Source organism: Geotrypetes seraphini, chromosome 5, assembly GCF_902459505.1.
Source record: "Geotrypetes seraphini chromosome 5, aGeoSer1.1, whole genome shotgun sequence".
Lineage (NCBI taxonomy): Eukaryota > Metazoa > Chordata > Amphibia > Gymnophiona > Dermophiidae > Geotrypetes > Geotrypetes seraphini.
This window is the reverse complement of record NC_047088.1, coordinates 97,569,079-97,591,201: the sequence shown is the minus strand read 5'-3', so window position 1 is coordinate 97,591,201 and position 22,123 is coordinate 97,569,079. Positions and strand designations below refer to the sequence as shown.

Genomic DNA, 22,123 nt, shown 5'->3' with positions numbered 1-22,123 from the left:
AGCCCGGCTTCTCCTGCAACTACTCCCTGGTCAGAGAGTATTGCCTCCTCAGTTTCCCATGATGACCCCGCTGCCTCGAGGGGAAGTACTTCCCCCATCTCCAGGGTTTCCTCCACCCCTGGGGAACTGGCTGACCGGGGACACGGAGGTGGTGCTCTCAAGTCGGGGGCTCAAGGTAGTTTCTAGCCCTGGAGAGACAACCCTGGTCTCGCCCATCTCCGGTGCTCTCAACGGGCTTGCTCCCGACACAGGAAGAACTGCCTCCTGCAACCGCCGCAACATCTCGTCGACTATGCCGAAGGAGAGTGCATCGGAGCGCCGCGAGGCGTCAGCTGCGCTCCGGCCCCTTCTCTTCGGCATCTGAAGCAGGTAACCAGCAAGCTGACTAACAGGGAAAAAGAAAGATGAGTGGAGCGGTCAGAAGCGTTGCTCTCAGAGCGTCTGCACCGTGGCCATCTTGGATCCCACAAAGGAACAGGCCTAAGGCAGGAAAGGATCCTTTAGCTAAAAGCCTGAAAACAAATAGAGAGAAAAAGAACTCAGGATTTTCACCTCACCTTCTATAAATGTCAGTGCACTTAATATTTCCTAAATCCTGCTTAACCAGCATATTACACAATTATATATATTATTTCCATGATTTTCTTACTATTAATTCTCTTTTCCTCTCGCTCTCTAATTTCCTGATCTTTTGTTAATTATCCTTTTAAGGGAGTTAAAAAAAAAAAATGTTCGCATATATAAATATAGACATACTTTGTCCAGCTGGAAATATCTCTGCCACAACCTGCTATCTGCGCTGTTCACGCCAGACAGTGCCATCTTAGTTTTCTATATAGAAACATAGAAACATAGAAAAAGATGGCCGATAAGGGCCGCGGCCCATCTAGTCTGCCCACCCTAATAATATACAGTAGATCACTATGGAAAGTGCCATTTTCAAAGATGATGTTGATGTACAGAAAATGGATGCCCAAAATATCAAATGTCATTTGAAATCTGAGATTATAGTCAAAGTTAAGTGATACAAAAATTCTTCAAGCTCTGTTGATGTGCCCTTCCAGATAAGTAAAACATCATTAATATATCATTCCATAGGATAATGTTACGATTCCAAGATAGTCCATTAAAAAATATTTTTTTCAAAAACTGCACATATAAATTAGTAAAAGAAGATGGCACGGTAGCACCCATGGCAGTTCCCTTGATTTGATTAAAAAAATACTCTCAAAACAGAAGTTCCTCTTCAGAGCAACTAATGTTAATCCAACCACAAATTCAACTGGGATGTGTGTGTTAGGTGCAATCGATTTGGGTTTGAGTCCTAGTGACTTGATGAATTATAGTTCCAAAAATAATTTGGCTTTGTGTTAGTCCAACAATGTCCTCCAGTGTCACCCCCCATATTTCACTAGTAGCGTGGTAAGCACCTTCCAACCTAAAGGACCATCTTCCAGCACTACGGGCTCCTTTTACTAAACTGCAGTAGCATTTTTAGTGCGCACTAACCTCCACGCTACATGGAAAAACTAACGCCAGCTCAATGGAGGCGTTAGCGTCTAGCGCACCTAAAACTGCTAGCACAGCTTAGTAAAAGGAGCCCTGCATGTCAGTTCTTTATGTCTCATCATCATCTAGTTTTTTTGGCAGAATACAGAAGTAGATTGTCTTGTGGGATATTGGTATATAGTGACTCTATGTTCAATGTTACAAGAATGTCACCATCGACCTTCAAATCTTTAAGTTTAATGATAAAGTCTGCAGAATCTCTTAAAGATTTGAAGGTCAAAGGTGACATTCTTTATATTTTTTATTGTATCTTTTATGACATTACAGACTTCATATTTCAAAGTTAGATGTTCTGAGTGCATTTTAGATGTTTTTAAATGGTTCCTCAGATTTTGGGGGGACTTTTTACACTTTCTTCCATAGTTGGAATACATCAGTGATATCAGACACTTCTCCACAGGAACTGCAACACGAGGCTTGTAAAAGATTTTAAACCTATTTTTATGCCTCACAGTCATTTATTTTGCTCATAACAGCCCTGAGTCATGGAGTTGTTGTTGTGCACAGGTTTCTTTGATTGTCAGTAGTAATGGACACAGGATCACGTGAGTAGTTTTATTAGTTTTGTATGAATTACTGACTTTGGAGTTTATGATGCCACTTTTTGTATCATCTTAATGAAATGTACTAAGTTCTAGCTTTCTGTTTCACTTCTGTATTTGTATTATTTATCTTCACATTATTGTAGCAGCAGCTTGATTTTAAGTTAACCTTTGTTTTTATTTCAGATGTGTTTTGATTTTATTGGTACATCTCATGACTGAGCTATTTTAACAGTTCTTGCAATACTAGTGGAAGTTGTAGAGTATCACCTGCTGGGTAAGCCACTTTTATCTCATTTTAATCAGCAATTCAAAGTTCTTGTTTTTATCTACTCTTTTTATTTATTGTATTATTCATGTATGATTTTTTTGTTGTTGTTTCAGTTGTATGCCTCTGACACAGCCAAGCCCAGTGAAACACAGCCACATCTGGCACCAATTCCTGGGAGAACTGATTAAAGCTATTATTCTTCATAAGGTCCACTTATTATTTGCTTTCCATGATGGATCTAGTAGACTGGCTGCCTTGTTTTCTTACCCATAGAAAATGGGACAGCTAAAAACCAAAGGCTTATCTAGTCCACTCATCTACATCAATAACTTCCTACCTAGAACAGACGAGAAACTAAAGATAGAAAATTCCTCCAAAGTACTAGGAGTTATACTAGACTCAAACTTAACCTTCAACCAACAAATCACCTCCCTGGTGAAAAAATTATTCTTTACGATGAACAGCTGAGGACAATAAGACTAGCCCTAACCTAAGCCAATTTTAGGACAGTAGCACAATCAGTACTAATACCATACCTAGACTATTGTAACTCATTATATTATGGCATTACAAAAAAAGAACTCAAAAGACTACAACTACTTCAAAACACTGCCACCAGACCAGGGATCTCAAAGTCCCTCCTTGAGGGCCGCAATCCAGTCGGGTTTTCAGGATTTCCCCAATGAATATGCATTGAAAGCAGTGCATGCACAGAGATCTCATGTATATTCATTGGGGAAATCCTGAAAACCCGACTGGATTCCGGCCCTCAAGGAAGGACTTTGAGACCCCTGCACCAGACTAATTTTCAAGAGAAATCGGTATGAGAGGGCAAGTCCACTATTAGAACTGCAAAGGAAGCCGATGAAAAAGTGAATCCAGTTCAAGATGGCCTGCATGGTTAACAAAGCAATCTATGGAGAAAATTTGAATGTTATTAAACCTCTGATATCAAAGTCCCATACTTCTTCAAATCAGGAGCATGGTAGCACTTCACATTAACCTTCCCATTGCCTCAACAAGTTAGATGGAAGAAGGTGTTTGAATACCAAGGACCTTATCTGGAACAAACTGCTAATATATCTAAGGCAACTCACCACTTATCTCAACTTCTGGAAAAAATTAGACCTATATCTTCCCATCACCTCTTCCCTTAAACACAAGAATTAGTGCAAAATTGTAACTTTAAGAACCTGATCAAAGTTTTATTGTAAGCCACATGGATTCCTTGTAGAGAATTGTGGGATACAAGACAATGTAGTGTATTGTATCAATAGCCTACACTCATTTCCTCTCCCTCAGAGATTCTGTGCTTGTCCCATATGTCTTCTTGAATCCAGATACTATCCTCATCTTCACCATGTTCACTGGGAGGCTGTTTCATTCTTCCACCACCCTTTCCATATGTAAAGAGATTTTCCCTTTGATATAGTGACTTTAAAGAAAACCATTTATACTTTTGGTATTCTGTCTCAGTCCTCGAGGATCACCAAAAAGGTCAGGTTTTCAGGGTATCCATGCGGGGTTAGGTTCTGTTCTCAAAATATTAAATGTGCACGATAGGAATTTGCATATATATATGCAAATTCCTACCGTGCACATTTAATATTTTGAGAACAGAACCTAACCCCGCTTGTTCCTCCGAGATCGGGAGTCGATACCAGTGACTTATGTAGTCGTTAATGGTTGCTGACTCCATGAGGGATTTTGAATACTGTCCCTTTTAAAATCGCTTTAACACAGGCTATTCTATCATCAGGATTGAAATGCAATCTAAGAAGAGACAATATGGACCAACTCCACATCTAAATCTTGTTATTGTCCTTTTGGCTTCCAGTAATTTTTATTTATTGGTTTTGTTGGGGGTATTTTTTTTTTTTAATTTAAAATCATTGTTATATTATTTCTCTGTCCCTTATTTGCTTTAATTTTAACCACTTTACATTCTACTTTGGCAGCACGTGTATAAATTTTCATGCCAAAAACGTTTTCTGAATCTGAGTTTTTAATCTGTCCTACATATTTAGCCCGGTTCCACGCCGAGCCCGAACCCGCCTTTTCTGACTCGGAGGATAATGGCTGCTCCCCTCCCTACCGCCGCTTCTTTCTTCTGCGTGCGTTCTGGCGAATCTGCTGTGTGCGGACGTGCAGGCTGCGTTTCCCTCGGACTCCATTCTCTGGAGCAGTCACATGCTCAGAGTTTGGGCTGATCAGACTCAGTTCCTGCCGCTGCTCAGATCTGCAAGGTTACTGCTTCCTGGGCCTTTGCCGTGCCGCCCAAGCAGCTTCTTACACGCTACTCTGGCCTTTTGAAGCGCGTGAGTTACGGGAAGAGGCTCCTTCGGCTCTGGCGAGTTTTCCTGGGATATCTCTGGCCCGGTGAGTTACAGGGAGTGTCTCTTGCAAATCTTGGGAGTTAGTCGAGGTACCTCGGGCCTAGTGAAATAGGGGAAGCGTCTTTTTCAGTTTTAGGGAGTTACCGGGGGCATCGCAGGCCTGTTGAATTGTAAGGAGAGTCTGTTTAGTTCTAAATTAGTTTAATTTGAGATTTCTGTCCGCGAGCCAGTCACTCTGAATCATAATAGAAATTCAGGGTTAGAACATTACAAAGTCCTAAATGACAATCGTAAGTAGATAGTTGCGTAGTGAAGTCTCTTGTTAATCATGAGATAAAGTAATTCAGAGTCGGACCTCGTGGAGATGTTATGTCTTGACTAAACGCTCTAATAATTTAACTTTGAAATTACAAAGCAGATTATCCTAGATAAAATGAAATAAGAGAAATAAAATGAGTTCGCCAGATCAGGTGCTGCTACCCTGAAGGCTCTGGACCTTTAACTTTATTTCTTTTCTGATTAAGCAGCTCTTAAGGGATGGAACAACCAATTGTTTTTCACTTGAATGTAATGAATTAGGTGGTCAAGTCACTCATTTTCTGAATCAAATAGGTAGGTCCCGTTCCCCTTGTTGTCTTGAATAGAAGACAGAAAATTTAAAAATTGATGTGAAGAGATATTGGGAAGGAGCAGGGGACAAAAATTAGGATGGAAATGGCCCAGACCCATATTCTGCTTCTGGTGACTTTTCCTGGCTGCCTTTTAGAGTATGTGCAATTTCCTAATTGTTTTGTGAAGGGATTTTTTGTTGTTTTGTTTTTTTTGGTAGGCATTTAGGTAGCATTAGTTTAAATATATAAATACTACTGATTGGATGACTATTGTGCAAGTAGCTGGTAAGATCACCAGAAAACTGTGTTCCAATATTCAGTGGCAGCAGTAATCCCAAGGCCTTTCCAAGGGTATTTGATGTCCTAGGTGAATCTTATATGTGCACTCATCCCTCCTGTCAAGGCTTTCCTCCATTTTCAGTACAGTATTTCGTTTTTCTTTCTCTATCATTTAAAAATTGAGCATCACTCCCTAGTCTGCCCTCCATGGTTTGCAGCATTTCTCTCTAGTTCTTTTCCCTACTTGATCTCTAGCATTCCTCTCCCTCCCATCCTCAACATGGTCTCCAGAATCTCTCTCTTTCCTTCCCTCCATATCCCTGATTTCCCACAATGTGTTCAGTGGCATATTCCCTTCCTCTGTGGTGATGATATAACATCATCTTATAAGAGCTGTCATACTGAGACAGACCCAAGCTGATCAAGCTCAGTATCTTGTTTACAACAGTGGCCAACCCAGGTCACAAGTACCTGGCAAGATCCCAAAGAATAAAATATAAAACAGATTTTATGCTGCTTATCAAAGGAATAAGCAGTGGATTTCCCCAAATCCGTCTTAATAATGGCTTATAGGCTTTTCTTTAGGAAGTTATCCAAATCCTTTTTAAACCCTGCTAAGCTAACTGATTTCAACACATTCTCTGGCAATGAATTTCAGTGTTTAATTAAATATTGAGTGAATAAATATTTTCTCTGGTTTGTTTTAAATCTGGAAGTTAGTAGCTTCATTGCATGCTCTCTAGTCTTAGTATTTTTGGAAAGAGTAAATAACCGTTTCACATGTACCTGTTCCACTCCACTCATAATTTTATAAACTTCTCTCATATCTCCCCTGAGTCATCTCTTCTCCAGGCTGAAGAGCCATAGCCACTTTAGCCTTTCCTCATAGGGAAGTCATCCCATTCCTTATATTATTTTCATCACCCTTCTCTGTAACTTTTAATTCTGCTATATATTTTTTGAGTTTCGGTGACTAGAATTGCACACAATATTAGAGGTGCAACCGCAACATGGAACAATACAAAGACATTATAACATTCTCATCGTTTGTTTTTCCATTCTTTTCATGATAATTCCTAATATTCTATTTGCTTTCTTAACCATCGCCGCTGCACAGTGACCTGAAGGTTTCAACATATCCTCAGAAAACCCAAAAAAACCTCTGTGGAGTGACAATGTTCCTAAATGGACTTTATTTGAAAGTGTCAAAGTTCCAAAGGTACACTGAAATCATCCACATAAAATAATTCCATCCACATAAGAGCCTTAAAGGACCTAGTCCGCTAAGGATACAGGACCCAACACGGTCTGCGTTTCGACAAAAAGTCTTCTTCAGGGGTCCCTGGGGGTCCTATAAAGGTGAGTACGTGGGAAACAATTCTGTGGTGAGCCGGAAGTGAGACACTGCTTGCATTTGCAATGGAAAGGGAACATATCCTCAACAACAACCTTTTCCTAATGTAGGCAGTGATTCCTAATGTACCCTACATCACATAGCTATAGATTGGGTTCCCTTTTTCCCACATGCGTCACTTTGCACTTGCTCACATTAAAAATCACTTGCCATTTTGATGGCCAGTCTTGCAAGGGCCTCTTGCAATTTTTTAAACAATTCTGTTGCAATTTAACAACTTTAAACCTCTTTAAGAACATAAGAATAGACATTCTGAGTCAGACCAATGGCCCTTCTAGCCGAGTATCCTGTTTCCACAGTTGCCAATCTAGGTAATAAATACCTGGAAGAAACCCAAATAGTAGCAACATTTCATGATATCGATCCCAGGCAAGCAATAGCTTCCCCTATGTCTGTCTCAATAGCAAACTTTGTTTCATCAGCAAATTTATATTGCTTGTTCCCATCTCTAGATCATAGTAACATAGTAAATGACAGCAGATAAAGGCTTTCTGAACGGTCCATCCAATCTGCCCTATAATTACAGTACATGCATTACAATTTAATGATTAAAGTGTCTTTTCTTCTTTTTTTTTTTTTTTTTTTTGTTATTTCTGGGCCAAATACTTTAGAAGTCCGCCCAGTACTGTCCTTAGGTTCCAACCACTGGAGTTACTGTTGAAGCTCACTCCAGCCTATCTAAACCATCTCATTGTTTACGGGATCCAGACTGTAAAAGTCTGCCCAGCACCATTCTTATTCCAAATTGCTGGGGTTCCCATCAAAGCCCTCCCAAACCCATCCTAAACCGAATTGTGATATATAGGACACAGATCGTGCAAGACTGCACGGTACCGGCCTTGGTTTTTCAATTTATGCTTATTCATATTCTAATTAGAGATACTCTGTTCATCCCACACTTTTTTGAATTCTGTCACTATTTTCCTCTCCAAAAAAACAGAGTGCTATGGAATGGATGTTCTTGAAGCAACTGTTTATTGGACACATATAAATTCATCCACATGAAAGTGCTATGGTTGCGGACCCAACACCTTTCTCAGGGTCCCAGATAATGGTCATGCAATGATTAAAAACAAAAATAGTTGATGAATTTCACTGAGAATAAACAATGCTCCAAATTCAGTGTAGTATAATAATGTTCAGCGGCTGTGAAGCAGTGACTATATTTTCCTCTCTACCACCTCCCTTGGGAGGGCATTCCAGGCATAAATAAAAAAGAATTTCCTAGCATTACTTCTAAGTCTGTCACCTCACAACTTCAATTTATGCTCTCTAGGTTTACCAGTTTCCCTTCTCTGGAAAAGATTTGGTTCTATATTAATACCTTTCAAGTACTGTATTTATGTCTATTAAAAAGCAACGGTCCCAGCACAGTCCCCTGGGGACCCCCCACTATTTATCCTCCTCTATTGAGAATATTGACCTTTAGCTTTACTCTGTTTTCTATCTTTTAATTAGTTATTAATCCATAGTAGAACATTACCTTCTATCCTATGACGTTCTGATTTCCAGAGATGTCTTTCATGAGGTACTTTGTCAAATGCCTTTTGAAAATCCAGATACATAATATGGACTGGCTCAACTTTATCCACATGTTTATTTACCCCTTCGAAATGCAGTAGATTGGTGAGATAAAGTTTCCCTTGACTAAATCCAAGTTGTTGCTGTCTCATTAATCTATGCTTATGTACTGTATATTCTCTGTAATTTTGTTCTTTAAAATACTCTACCATTTTGCCCAGCACCAACATCAGACTCACCGGTCTATAATTTCCTGGATCACCTCAGGAACCTTTTTTAAAAATTGGCATTACATTGACACCCTTCAGTTTTCTGGTACCATGCTGGATTTTAAAGATAAATTTACAAATTATATGATAGCTCTGCAAGTTCATTTTTCAATTCTATCAGTACTCTGGGATGTATACCATCTGGTCCAGGCGATTTGCTATTCTTCAACTTGTGAAGTTGCTTCATTATATTTGCCAGTCTTACAGAGATTTGCTTCAGTTTTTCTGACTCATCAGCACTAAAAACCATTTTTGGCACTGTCGTCTCCCCTGTATCTTCCATGGTGAATACTTAAGCAAAGAATTTGTTTAACCTCTCAGCTTTGGCCTTGTTTTACACCTTTCTCATACAGCAGTCCAACTGATTCTTTTCCTGGCTTCTTACTTCTAATATATCTAAAAAAGTTTTTACTATGTGTTTTTTGCCTCCAGCGCAATTTTTTTTTTCAAGGTCTCTTTGCCTTCCTTATCAATACCTTGCATTGGTTTTACCGTTCCTCATACTGTTTGTTTTTACTGTTTTCAGATGGATCCTTCTTCCACTTTCTGAAGGATTATCTTTTAGCTCTAATAGCTTCCTTCACTTGTTAACTGCACCAGCTGCCATTTAGGCCCTCTTCTATCAAACTGCGATAGCAGTTTTTAGCACAGGGAGCCGCGTTGAATGGCCCGCGCTGCTCCCGACACTCATTGAGTGCCTATGAGCATCGGGAGCAGCGCAGGCCATTCAGCACAGCTCCCCACACTAAAAACTGCTATCACAGTTTGATAGAAGAGGGCCTTAGTCTTCCTTTCTCCTTTTTTTCCTTTACAATTCCAAGTGCAACACTTACAGCCTATTTTACAAAGCCATGCTAGCGGCTGCCGTGCGGCAACATCCCTGAACCCCTTTAAATCTCTATGGGCTTTGGGGCCGTTACCATGCAGCAGCCGCTAGCACAGCTTTGTAAAACAGGCCCTTAGTTTTCTATAATTTCTTTGAATTTTCATGTAAGATCTATGTTTTCTTTACCGTTTGGCCTTTATCTGCCATCATGTTTCTAAAGAACTCCAGTTTAAGGAAATAATTGTAATTAGGGAGAGTCATGATTACAGAAAAAATAGGGGTCTAATAGAGGAAAAAAACCCTTTATAAATATTTCATATAAGCTTATAAGAAAATTTGGTGGGTTAAAGAATACATCTCCAAATATGGCTCTTATGCAGGGAGTCATAGTGTGTGTGGCCATTTTAACATGTGCTGCAACTCTTTCCATCTCGAGTTGGCAGCACCCACCGTGAATACAAATTAAGACATCACACCACCTGTTTATCGCAATGGGTGATTTATATAATTATATATCCATGCAACTTGCTATATGTGGGACGGACCAGCAGAAGGATGAAGGCAAGATTATCAGAACACAAGCGGGAGCCTTGTTCATTCGGAGGATACTACCTGAGGGGATTCTAAGCCGGTTCCTGGCCTCCTGCAGAAGCGGTTTGCAGTTTATTTTCCTTTGCTGGCAGGCACTTACAGAGATGGACCCCCTGACGTCATCGGGTCCGTCTCCAACGCCTTAAAACTAAGCTGCCGCCGTGGCTGAACCGGGAGCCTTGTTCATTCGGAGGATATTACCTGAGGGGATTCTAAGCCGATTCCTGGCCTCCTGCATCAGCGGTTTGCAGTTTATTTTCCTTTGCTGGCAGGCACTTACAGAGACGGACCCCCTGACATCATCGGGTCCGTCTCCAACGCCTTAAAACTAAGCCGCCGCCGCGGCTGAACCAGGAGCCTTGTTCATTCGGAGGATACTACCTGAGGGGATTCTAAGCCGGTTCCTGGCCTCCTGCAGCAGCGGTTTGCAGTTTATTTTCCTTTCCTGGCGGGCACTTACAGAGACGGACCCCCTGACGTCATCGGGTCCGTCTCCAATGCCTTAAAACTAAGCCGCCGCCGCGGCTGAACCGGGAGTCTTGTTCATTCGGAGGATACTACCTGAGGGGATTCTAAGCCGGTTCCTGGCCTCCTGCAGCAGCGGTTTGCAGTTTATTTTCCTTTGCTGGCAGGCATGTACAGAAACGGACCCCCTGACGTCATCGGGTCCGTCTCCAATGCCTTAAAACTAAGCCGCCGCCGCGGCTGAACCAGGAGCCTTGTTCATTCAGAGGATACTATCTGAGGGGATTCTAAGCCGGTTCCTGGCCTCCTGCATCAGCGGTTTGCAGTTTATTTTCCTTTGCTGGCAGGCACTTACAGAGACGGACCCCCTGACGTCATCGGGTCCGTCTCCAACGCCTTAAAACTAAGCCACCGCCGCGGTTGCGGCTGCAGCCGCGCGACCGCAGGGCGTGGCCATAGGGGCGTGCCCTAAGGGGCACGCCAGGCCCCTTTGGAGCCACGAGGAGCCCGGGAGCTGGAAGCCGGTTGGTAATATAAAAGTCTTCCTATAATTTTTACATGACTGCTTAGAATATGGGAAAAAGAAAGATAAAACCTAAAAGTTCTACACCAGTGGTATCGGGTCCAATAGATAGACATTTATCATTACTTTAGGACAATCCACCAGTGGTACCACCAAATGTAGATTCCTCCTTGTCAGGAGCCTCAATAAGTCCTCTCAATCGTACTCCTTCCCTTCATCCGGTACCCAGTGATAGTGAGAATATAACACCCACTATATCCGATGCTCAAGTGATTTCATCTACCCATTCAAGTAAATTAGTATATGCTGAAATACCTAAATCTTTGATATTTTCTGGTGGAGTGGATGAAAACACACGGACAGAGGAACCACAGGATATTACCTTAAAAGACTTATGGTTAGGTATATCCAGAGTTGAAGGGTTTCTCAGGACAACGATGAAACAAATGGGAGACTATTCTCAGTTAGTTTCTTCTAAATTAGAAAATGTGGATGCTAACATAGGTTGTTTGGATAAACGACTAAATGTGGTGGAAAATCAATGTAATAATTTACAAGCTGTCTCGGTATCAGCTGTTAAAGATTCTACAGTAATACATTCTAAAATTGAATCTATGGAGAACATGAGTAGAGTGAAAAATCTACGCTTGGTCAATTTTCCAGTAACTCATTTATTGTCACCAATGCTGAGAAGTTTCCAATAAATAATTATTATTATATCCCTCCAAAAAAACTTGAATCTGCCCAGGAGGTGGACCATCTGACCACACCAGAGGTAAATTTGACTGAATTTCTAGAAGATACACAGGATGTGATTCAGAGCCGGTCCACCCTGGTAATAACATGCATAAGCGAGATGGATAAAATGTTGATAATGAGACTTTATTTTAAAAACAGGTTAATGAAATTTTGTGGGGATTTGGTTAGGATTTTTCCGGATGTATCCAGAACCACACAGTTGAGGAGGAAAGAATTTTTGAAATTGAAGGATAGAATGTTGGCACTGGATGCATCCTTTTACCTGAAATTTCCCTGTAAATGTCTGATTAAGCTACAAGATATTGAATATTTTTTTGGGGATCCTATACAACTACAACAATTCTTAATTGCAAGAGAAAAGAAATAGAAATGAGATTTGTTTCACTTCGCTGAGAAATATGAGGAGAATTAATATAAACAGTATCCCAGTTTAAGGAATGACTCAGGGTTCATTAAATATGAACCAAGAATCATCCTTTATATTTCTTGAACTTTATTTTATTAGAAATAGCAAGATATACTCCCCATTAATGTGGGCTTGAAAGGAGCTTTGTATGTATGATTTGATTATGTATTGTTTTATGTGATTTCCTTTTTCTTTTGAATTGTTGGATATTGTAATGTATTCAAAATTATAAATAAATAAATAAAAAAAAAGATTATCAGAACACAAAAGCAGACTTAACACCGCTACTTCATCTGCCTCTATGGTTCCTCGCTGCTTGGAGGAGGGCCACGATTTCTATGATCTTACATAGAGCAGATACCGTGGGATTTTAAAGGCGATAAAACAGCTCACATTCAACTACGGGAACAATTCTGGATTTTTCATCTTAACACTTCAACCATATGGACTTAATGAGAGTATTGAGTGGAATACTATTGTGTAGCCTTCTTGCCTAGTGGTTCCTGTTGCTGTGGCATTTAGCTGCTTTTTATTGACGTCAGTCTCCAGTGTTCTCCCCAGAAATTTTTTCCAGCCGGGTGGCATGAAAAAGTAGCCGGGTGGGGCGGGATGGGGAAATTTGGTGGTGGGGAAAATTAACCCCCTCTTTTACTAAGGTGCGCTAGCATTTTTAGCGCGCGCAAATCCCTGCGCTACGTGGGAAAACTAGCGCCAACTCAATGCTGGCGTTAGCATCTAGCGCCAGCATTTTGTTGCTTTACGTAGAATCAAGTAGTATTGTATCTATTGATTAAAGTTTATAAATAGGAAATGGAAATAAGGCAGTTTTTTGGGGACTAAACCCCTTTTCTCAGGTCAGGACAGGACACCATACCATAACAGCAGGGGTGCCCAAATGGTCGAGCGCGATCGACCAGTAGATCACAAAGGCAATGTGAGTCAATCGCGTTGCCTTGGCAATCTTTTTCTTCCTGCCTCCCTGAGCCAGGCCAGGTGCGTACAAGCGCTGGACTCATAAGACTTCACCTCTGATGTCAATTCTTACGTCGGAGAGGAAGAGCCAGGCAGCGATTGGCTGGCCCAGAACTTCCTCTCTGACGTCAGAATTGACGTCAGAGGTGAAGTCTTATGAGTCCGGCGCTTGTACGCACCTGGCCTGGCTCAGGGAGGCAGGAAGAAAAAGATTGCCAAGGCAACGCGATTGACTCACATTGCCTTTGTGATCTACTGGTCGATCGCGCTCGACCATTTGGGCACCCCTGCTGTTATGGTATGGTATCCTGTCCTGACCTGAGGAAAGGGGTTTAGTCCCCAAAAAACTGCCTTATTTCCATTTCCTATTTATAAACTTTAATCAATAGATACAATACTACTTGATTCTACGTAAAGCAACAAAAAAATTTTTTTCTACCTTTTGTTGTTTCTGCTTTAATCATCTTGTCTTCACTCTTCTTTCTAGCCAGCATCTGTCCGCTCTGTCTTCTATGCAGCATCAGCCCCTTCCATCCACTGTCCACCCTCTCCCCGTCCATATGGCATCTTCCCTCTTTTTATGCTCCTTCAATAAACTGTCTATCCTGTGCCCCTTCTCTTCTCCTTTGTACATGATTGATTTCAGCTCTGCCACCTCTCCATTTTTCTCTCTCTGTCAACACCCCGTCCCCTATGCTCTGGGAATTCTCTCTTCTCCTTTCTTTCCTTCGCACCCCACAGTCTGGTATCTTCCCTTCCCTGATTCTCTGGCATCTCACTTCTTTCCTTTTCTTCCATCTCTCCCTCTCCCTCCATGCTCTGACATCTTCTTCTTCCTTTCCCCCTTTCTTTTCCCTTGGTTTGGCATACTTTCCTCCTTCCCTCCAATCCCTGGCATCTCGTTTCATTCCCTCCCTCATCTTCTTTCTCCCTCCAGTTGGGTGCAGCAAGTCTCTCCCCCTCTGCTCCCTTTCCTCCTTCTGTCACCCAAGGCCTGGCGTCATGAACTTCTTCAGGCAGCAGCATTCACAATTCGCTGCTGTTGCCAGCTTCGGGCCTTCTTCTCTGCCGGGTCCTGCCTTCATAGAAACAAAAGTAGGCAGGACCCGACAGAGAGGAAGGCCTGAAGCTGGCAACAGCAGTGAATTGTAAATGCTGTTGCTAGCCGAAGAAGTTAATGATGCCAGGCTGAGTACCCGGGGCAGACTGCTACTCTCCCCCCCACAACCTTCCTATCTCTTCCTCCTCCCATCACGAGACTCTAAACAGCACTGCTCTACTCTAAGCAGGCTGCTTCAGGGCTTTCTCCTGCCGTGATTCCCTCTGGCACGTCACTGATGAGGGAAGGAGGGAGAGATAGGAGGGTCAGATCGGGTTGGGGGGGTGCCCAGGATGATGATGAGGCTGCTGCTGCCAGCGAATCCAGCAAGGGTGAGGCCCCAAAGCACAGCACTGGCGGGACCCCCCTGACCATTTCAGGTCCTAGGCCTGTGCCTACTGGGCCTATCCTTTAATCTGGCCCTGCTTCCCCTCCCCCCCATATGCCCTGACATCTCTCTCTTCCATTCCATGGTATGGTATCTCCTTTCCCTCCCTCCCATGGTCTTTGCATCTCTTTCCTCCTTTTCCTGATCTTCCTTCTCCCTCCTTCCCTCTCTCTCCCCAATTGGATACAGCAGCATTTCTCTTCCCCTCCCCCCATTAGGTACAGCAGTATCATCAGCATTTCTCTTTCCTCCCCCCAATTTGGTACAGCAGAAGCAGCATTTCTCTTCACCCTCCCCCCAATTGTGTGCAGCAGCATGACTCTTCCCCCTCTTGGGTACAGCAGCATCATCATCAGCATTTCTCTTAAACCCCCCCGCACAATTGGGTACAGCAGAAGCACCAGCATTTCTCTTCCCCCTCCCCCTCTAATTGTGTACAGCAGCATTTCTCCTCCCATTAACCCCCCCTCCACCGTCTCACACACCCGGCAGATTCGCTACAGACAAAGGCAAGTTGCAAGTTTCCCTTCGTCGCTGACCTATCTCCCAAAGGTCAGCGACAGAGGGAAGCTTACAACTTGCTGCTCTTGCTTACTTCGCGCCTTTCTCGTTGCCGGGTCCTGCCTTCGCGGAAACAGAAAGTAGGCAGGACCCGGCAGCGAGAAAGGCCTGAAGTAAGCAAGAGCAAGTAAGCTCCCCTCCGTGGCAGGCCTATCTCCCGCATGCTCCGATGCTCTAATGGTCCGTGCCGGCTTTTCTTCTCTACCCCCCCCCCCCCGACGTAACTTCCGGTTTCGGAGGGAAGCTGGGTTCGAGTCGCTTGCTGGGTTTTGTTTATTTTAAAGTCCGGCGGGAGTCTTTCGGCGGCTCTTCAGGCTGCGCGTTAAGCAGTGGTGGCAGCAGGATTCGGCAGATAACAGCCGGGCGGTAATCTAAATTTGCTGGGCGGAGCGCCCGGCTGAAAAGCGCTGGGGAGAACACTGGTCTCCCTTTTTGGTTTTAAAGCACTTCTTGCGCACTGCTCTGTTAGCACCGCCCTCCTCTCAGCTAGCTCGGTCGTGGAATACTATTGTGTAGCCTTCTTGCCTAGTGGTTCCTGTTGCTGTGGCATTTGGCTGCTTTTTATTGATGTCAGTCTCCCTTTTTGGTTTTAAAGCACTTCTTACGCACTGCTCTGTTAGCTCCGCCCTCCTCTCAGCTAGCTCAGTCTTTCAATTGTTCGCCAGATGTGGCAACTTGTGATTCTCTTATTGGCAATGGGTTCCTGATGAAGGGACTGTGAGTCTCCAAAACTGGGCTTGGTTGAACCTGGTTAGAAGGTGGTGTAGGAATTCCGCCCTCCTTTTTTGATTCTAGACCATCTCTCTCGTGCTCACTCCTCTCAATCTCGTATCAACTATCTGTTGATTTCTCGCTCTCTCTTCTCTTAAGATACAACGGGCAGAGATAGGGCCTTACGCGATATCAGATCATGCCTGGGTGTGGATGGACTGAAACTCGGACATAGGGCCTCGTCCCCCAGGGTACTGGGCTTATTCTTTATGGCTCTGTGATGATCCTAACTTTTTGCCGTATCTTATGAAAAAGTGGAAAGGCTACCAATATCGTAATAGCCAACATGTGGAGAACCCAGTTCTATACTGGGAAACGGTGAAGGTGGTACTTCGGGGCGCTATCATTAGCTGTGTTAGTAGGGTTCAGAAGGCACGTGATAGGGAACTGATACGTTTGTCTGGACAATTGACGAGAGCTTGACGTGCCTTTAGTCTTCATTCCACCCCAGCTAACAAACAGAATCTCTTATCTTTGCAAGCATATTTTAAATCCACGGGCTTCCAAGTCTCTTGCCTATTACAAATTCCGCTTGTATATTCATGGCAATAAGAGGGGGGAGACTTTTGGCCCGTTTGGTCACACAGAGGGAGAGTCGTAAGAAGATTTTGCGTCTTTGTACTGGAGAGTCCGCTCGGGTCACTAGTGATCCTGATATCTGTGACGTCTTTTGTTGTTTCTATGAAAATCTTTATGCTCCACTTCCAGATTTGGGGCTCCCTGGTGACTTATATTTAGATGGACTCGATCTCCCATGTCTTATGGAGGAGCAGCTTGCCCGATTAAATGCGCCTATTGAGGCTGGGGAGGTGCTATCACTCACAGTTCTACTTTGAAAGCCGCTGGAATCGATGGTTATAGAGCTGAGTTTTATAAACTTATGAAACCTGAAATTGTGGCACCGCTTACTGCTATGTTTAATGTGATTGTCAATGCTGAAGCTATGCCCGAACGTCTTAATGTGGCTCAGATCATAGTCCTTCCGAAAACAGAGAAAGATCCTGCTCTCCCAGAATCGTATCATCCTATCTCGTTCCTCAGTTTTGATGATAAACTTCTGACAAAGATTCTTGCCAATCGTTTGGCTCAGCTGTTGCCTCTCCTCTTTCACGAGTCCCAGGTCGGTTTTGTACAAGGGAATAACCTTAAAAGAAATAGGTAGATTGCAAATCCTTCAAAACACTGCAATAAAAATAATTACTAGAAGGAGAAAATTTGATAAAGGAAAAGCACTGGTTACCTGTAAATCATAGAATTATATATAAAATAGCATTACTTACACACAAAACTTTAATGAACAAAGCTCCTGCATTCTTAGAAAGGCTTTTAATCCCTTATATCCCCACAAAATCCTTAAGATCTGAAGAAAAATCTTTCAGCTTAGTCCCTTCACTAAGACTCATTTATTCAAGGAGGGACATGATCTTTTCTGTCAAGGCCCCTCAAATCTGGAATTCGCTCCCAATCAATATAAGGGAAGAAAAATTACTTAGTAAGTTTAAAAGTTTCCTGAAAAGCTAGCTTTTTAAGGATGCTTTTAACTGAGTTGACTGAATTTTATATATTTAGGATACTCTTTAGTGGACTAATAGTGCTGTTAAGTGAAAATTGAACGGGTAATCTTTTCCCCATTCTATTTCTTTACCTATGTTCTTTTATTTGCTTACAAATTGTATTTAATCCTTTTTCTTTTTTTTACCTTTTGTGTTTGGTTGGTCAAAAGTTGTATTAACTGTCTGGTTTATTCAATATGTTTTTCTTTTTTACTCCAACTTTATTGTTATTTGTAAATTGCATTGGATTAAGATTTTGCGATCAAATCAAATTTTTAAATAAACTTAAAAGGGTCGTTCAGTGGCAAAAAATTTGTGCAAAATCTTGCTATCTTTAGAATATAGCTCTAGAATTGCACCGCCTTCTTTACGTATCAGCTTTGATGCTGAGAAGGCATTCTGCCGCATTTGTTGGGATTATTTATATGCTACTTTGACAAAATATGGCTTTCAGGGCTGCTTTGTTTCGGCGCTACGTACGCTCTATGCTACTCCCCAGGCCGCTTTGTGGGTTAACGGTTGTAGATCATCTTTATTTGAGATTCATAGAGGAACTCATCAGGGGTGTCTTCTATCTCCTTTATTATTCATATTGGCCCTTGACCCTCTTCGTGATATCTACTCGAACTAGGACATTAAGGGAGTTCTTCTGGAAATCAAAGCTTTAAAGTCGCTGCCTTTGTGGATGATCTTTTGGCTCTTCTTTTCAGGCCCTTTTGGAGACTATTAGAGAATATGGTGACCACGCTGGCTTCTGTCTAAATCTAGTCAGATTTGAGGCTTTACCATCTTCCTTGGCCTTGCAGGCTCAATGGGGTGACTCCGTCCCTTTACGGTGGGCTAGGGGCTACTTTTGGTATCTGGGGGTGTATCTTTCGACCTCTATGACACGACTTTATTCACTTAATATTATTAAGCTTTTGACTGATACCAGGGTCCAACTTAAGGCCCGGGGTGACCTCCCTTTGACACTGATGGGCCGTATAGCCTTGATACGTATGGTGATACGTAAGGCCAATACTGGGGAGACTTGCACAATCTGTGTCTGTATATGGCCATTTGGGGGAGGATGGGCTGAAGAGGGCTTCAATGGCTGGGAGGGTTTAGATGGAATGAAGTAGGTTTTAACGGAGATTTCAGCAGTTGGAACCCAAGCACAGTACTGGGTAGAGCTTTTGATTCTTGCCCAGAAATAGCTAAGAAGAAAAAATTTAAATTGAATCAGGTTGGGCAGACTGGATGGACCATTCGGGTCTTTATCTGCTGTCATCTACTATGTTATGTTACTATGCGATTTTCCCACGTTGGCTGTATGTGTTGCAAACTTTGCCACTTTGGTTGTTGAAGAAGGATCTTGCTCATTTGAACAGTTTACTATCGCGTTTCTGCTGGAATTCTCGTAAGCTGCGAGTTTGCTTTCATTATTTGGTGGGTGGCTGGACTTAGGGGGGCCTCGGTCTCCCCGATTTAGGCTTTTACAATGAAGCCTGTTTACTCCAGCATCTGAAAGATTGGTTGCAAGATGAACAACAATATACTCCTTTGGATTTTGAACGGGCTTTAAACGTACCTCGTTCTTTGTCTAGTCTCTTACACTTGCCTGCTAAGGAGATTCCCGCTATGTTTTGTGCCTGTGTTCTTTTGAAATCTATGCTTGTTGTGTGTGGGAGCTTGATAAGTAGATTGGGAGGGGACCCCAGAGTGACAAATCAGTTACCCCTTTGTGGGAACTTGGCTTTTCAGCTGGGCCGCGATAATCCTGCTTTTATCCCAGGACAAGCAGGCAGGTATTCTCACTAATGGGTGACGTGATCCAACGGAGCCCCGATGCGGACGCCTCACACGCAGTCTTGATTGAAGAAACTTGAAGTTTCGAGTCGCCCGCACCGCACATGCGCGAGTGCCTTCCCGCCCAGCGCAGGGCGCGTCTCCTCAGTTCTTACTTTTCCACGGAGCCGAGAAGTCCATCTTCATCTCTCTGCATGAAGTGCTTTCACTTGTGCTTTCTTTAAGTCCACGGTTTTGGGTTATTTTTCTCAGAATCGCTGATTTTCGTCGTTCTTTTCTTGTTTAAAAAAAAAATTTCTTCTGTCCGTTCGACCGGGCAGGCCACGTGGCTGCAGCCCCGCGGCTTCTATCTTGTGGCAGATCTTTTTTGGCCTATGTCCCGCCCTGCGACCGGTTTTAAGAAGTGTTCCAAGTGCCAGCGCGCGATTTCCCTGACAGCCCCTCATCGATGCTGTCTTCAGTGTCTTGGGCCTCAACACCTCCCGAAATCGTGCCGGCCTTGCTCAGCACTTACTGCCCGTGCTTTCAAGCATCGTTGCATCTTGTGGGAGCAGCTTTTCAGCATGGAGTCTTCGATGCAGCTTTCGTCATCGAAGGGTGCTTCACCATCGACCTCATCCGAGGCTCTCCAGGCTTCCACATCTTCTGCTCCTAGCCTCATCAAATCTGCCTCGTTTGTACCGGCTCTGTCTTCGACGTCGGCTGCGGTGCCTTCCTCTGTCTCTTTAGGTCAGGTAGCACAGCAGCCCATTCCCCCGGTGGTGCTTAAAGTGCCCAAGGCTTCTAAGTCCAAGCACTCTCACACTGCCTCGAGGGAGATCGAAGCCCGTGCAGGTGGTCCCGTTGGAGACGCGGATCCATCCTTGCCGGCTTCGTTCCAGACCTTATTGGAGAAGCAATTCATTCAGCTCTTTACCACAATGGGGCCAAAGCTTCTCTCTCAAATCCAGCCTGGGCATGCGGAGGTCTCCTGCGAGATCGAGCCGCCTCCTGTGCCTCAGTCGTACGCACACTCTCTTCAGGGAGCAGAGTCTCTGCGAGTGTCTGGTCTGGCACCGATGCATGCATCGCAAGGAGTAGAGTCTTTGCTCATGCCTCCGTTGGAACCTGTACACTCGATGCAAGGAGCAGAGTCTTTGCGAGTGCCTCGAGGTTCTTCCACCCAACCACTGCTGCTTCGTTCCACAGCCTCCAGCCCCATCCATTCTCTGGGGGCTTCGACGAGGACACACTCTCTTCGAGTGTCGAGGCCTGCTTCGAGGCACAGCTCGCATCATCGATCGAGGCATTCTTCAAAGCATTCATCCAGGCATGCCTCGCTTCATCAGAAGCAGCCTTTTCTTCAGTATTCCCCACCGTCTACTTCGACCCTTCCACTTCCGGATCTCGAGGATCCGGTGGGGCCTTTTTCTCCATCCAGATCTCCGTGTTCATTGGACCAAGCTGCCTCGACGTCCTCGAGTCCCTCTCGAGGCCAGGCTTTGGCAGATCAGCTGTCTTTTTCTTCTTTTCTACGTCAGATGGCAGCTGATTTGGATATTCAGCTGGACACTGGGTCCAAATTTTCTAAGGAATATCTCGAGACCATGCATCTCCCTCAACCTCCTGCGGAATCCCTCAAGCTTCCTCTCCACAAGCTTTTGGATCAAACTTTTGTCCGCTGTCTGGAAACTCCTTATTCCATTCCAGCTGTTCCAGGGAAATTGGATTCCAGATACAGGACTGTCCATCACAAGGGATTTGACAGTGCTCAATTGTCTCATCAATCCCTTCTGGTGGAATCTTCTTTAAAGCGTTCTCACCCTTCTCAAGTCTATGCTACTGTTCCCCCGGGCAGAGAGGGCAAGACGATGGACAGCTCTGGTCGTCGCATCTACCAGAACTCCATGATGACCTCCAGAGTTCTCAACTACAATTTTCATTTCATCACCTATTTTGAGTTTTTCCTATCCATCCTTCACAAGTTCATGCCCTATTTGGATTCTCGGGCACACTTTGAGAACCAGGAAGTCCTGGCATCATTGACCCAGCTTCGACTGCAACTTCTTCAGTCCTCATATGATGCCTTTGAACTGTCTGCTTGGGCTACTGCTTGCTCGGTGGCCATGCAACGTCTGGCGTGGCTCTGTACCATCAACATGGACCAAATCTGCAGGACCGGCTGGCTAATGTCCCTTGTGTTGGCACTGATCTCTTTGATGAGTCTATTGAGGCTGCCACCAAGAAGCTTTTGGACCACGAGAAGTCCTTTCTATCTATTCTCCGTCCTAAGCCGAAGCCTGCTCCTCCTCTGCCTTCACGACCGCCTCTGATTTACCAACGGCGTTTTCCACCAAAACAGGCTCCTGCCACCCGTCAGTCTGTCAAGAGGCAACATCCTCGGAAGCCTCAGCCACCTGCTGTACCCAAGGCTCCTCAGCCTTTTTGACTGTCTCACTCAAAGCATAACCTCAGTCGTTCTGCCTTTTTCCATTTTTCCCCCTATCGGAGGTCATCTCCATCAGTTTTACCACCGATGGACAACTATTACCACCGACCTCTGGGTCCTTTCCATCGTCAGGGAGGGATACTCTCTTCAGTTCCATCAAGTTCCTCCGGAACATCCTCCA

General features: G+C 43.8%; 1 protein-coding gene across 1 annotated transcript in view; it reads left to right on the top strand.

Annotated features, from left to right (window-relative positions):
• Positions 1 to 4,533: 4,533 nt before the first annotated feature.
• The window catches only part of LOC117361193, a 48,099-nt gene continuing 30,509 nt past the window's right edge, over positions 4,534 to 22,123 (top strand). The window contains exon 1 of the mRNA XM_033946200.1: positions 4,534 to 4,761. The gene's annotated coding sequence lies outside the window, so the exon portion shown is untranslated. The remainder of the gene's footprint in view (positions 4,762 to 22,123) is intronic.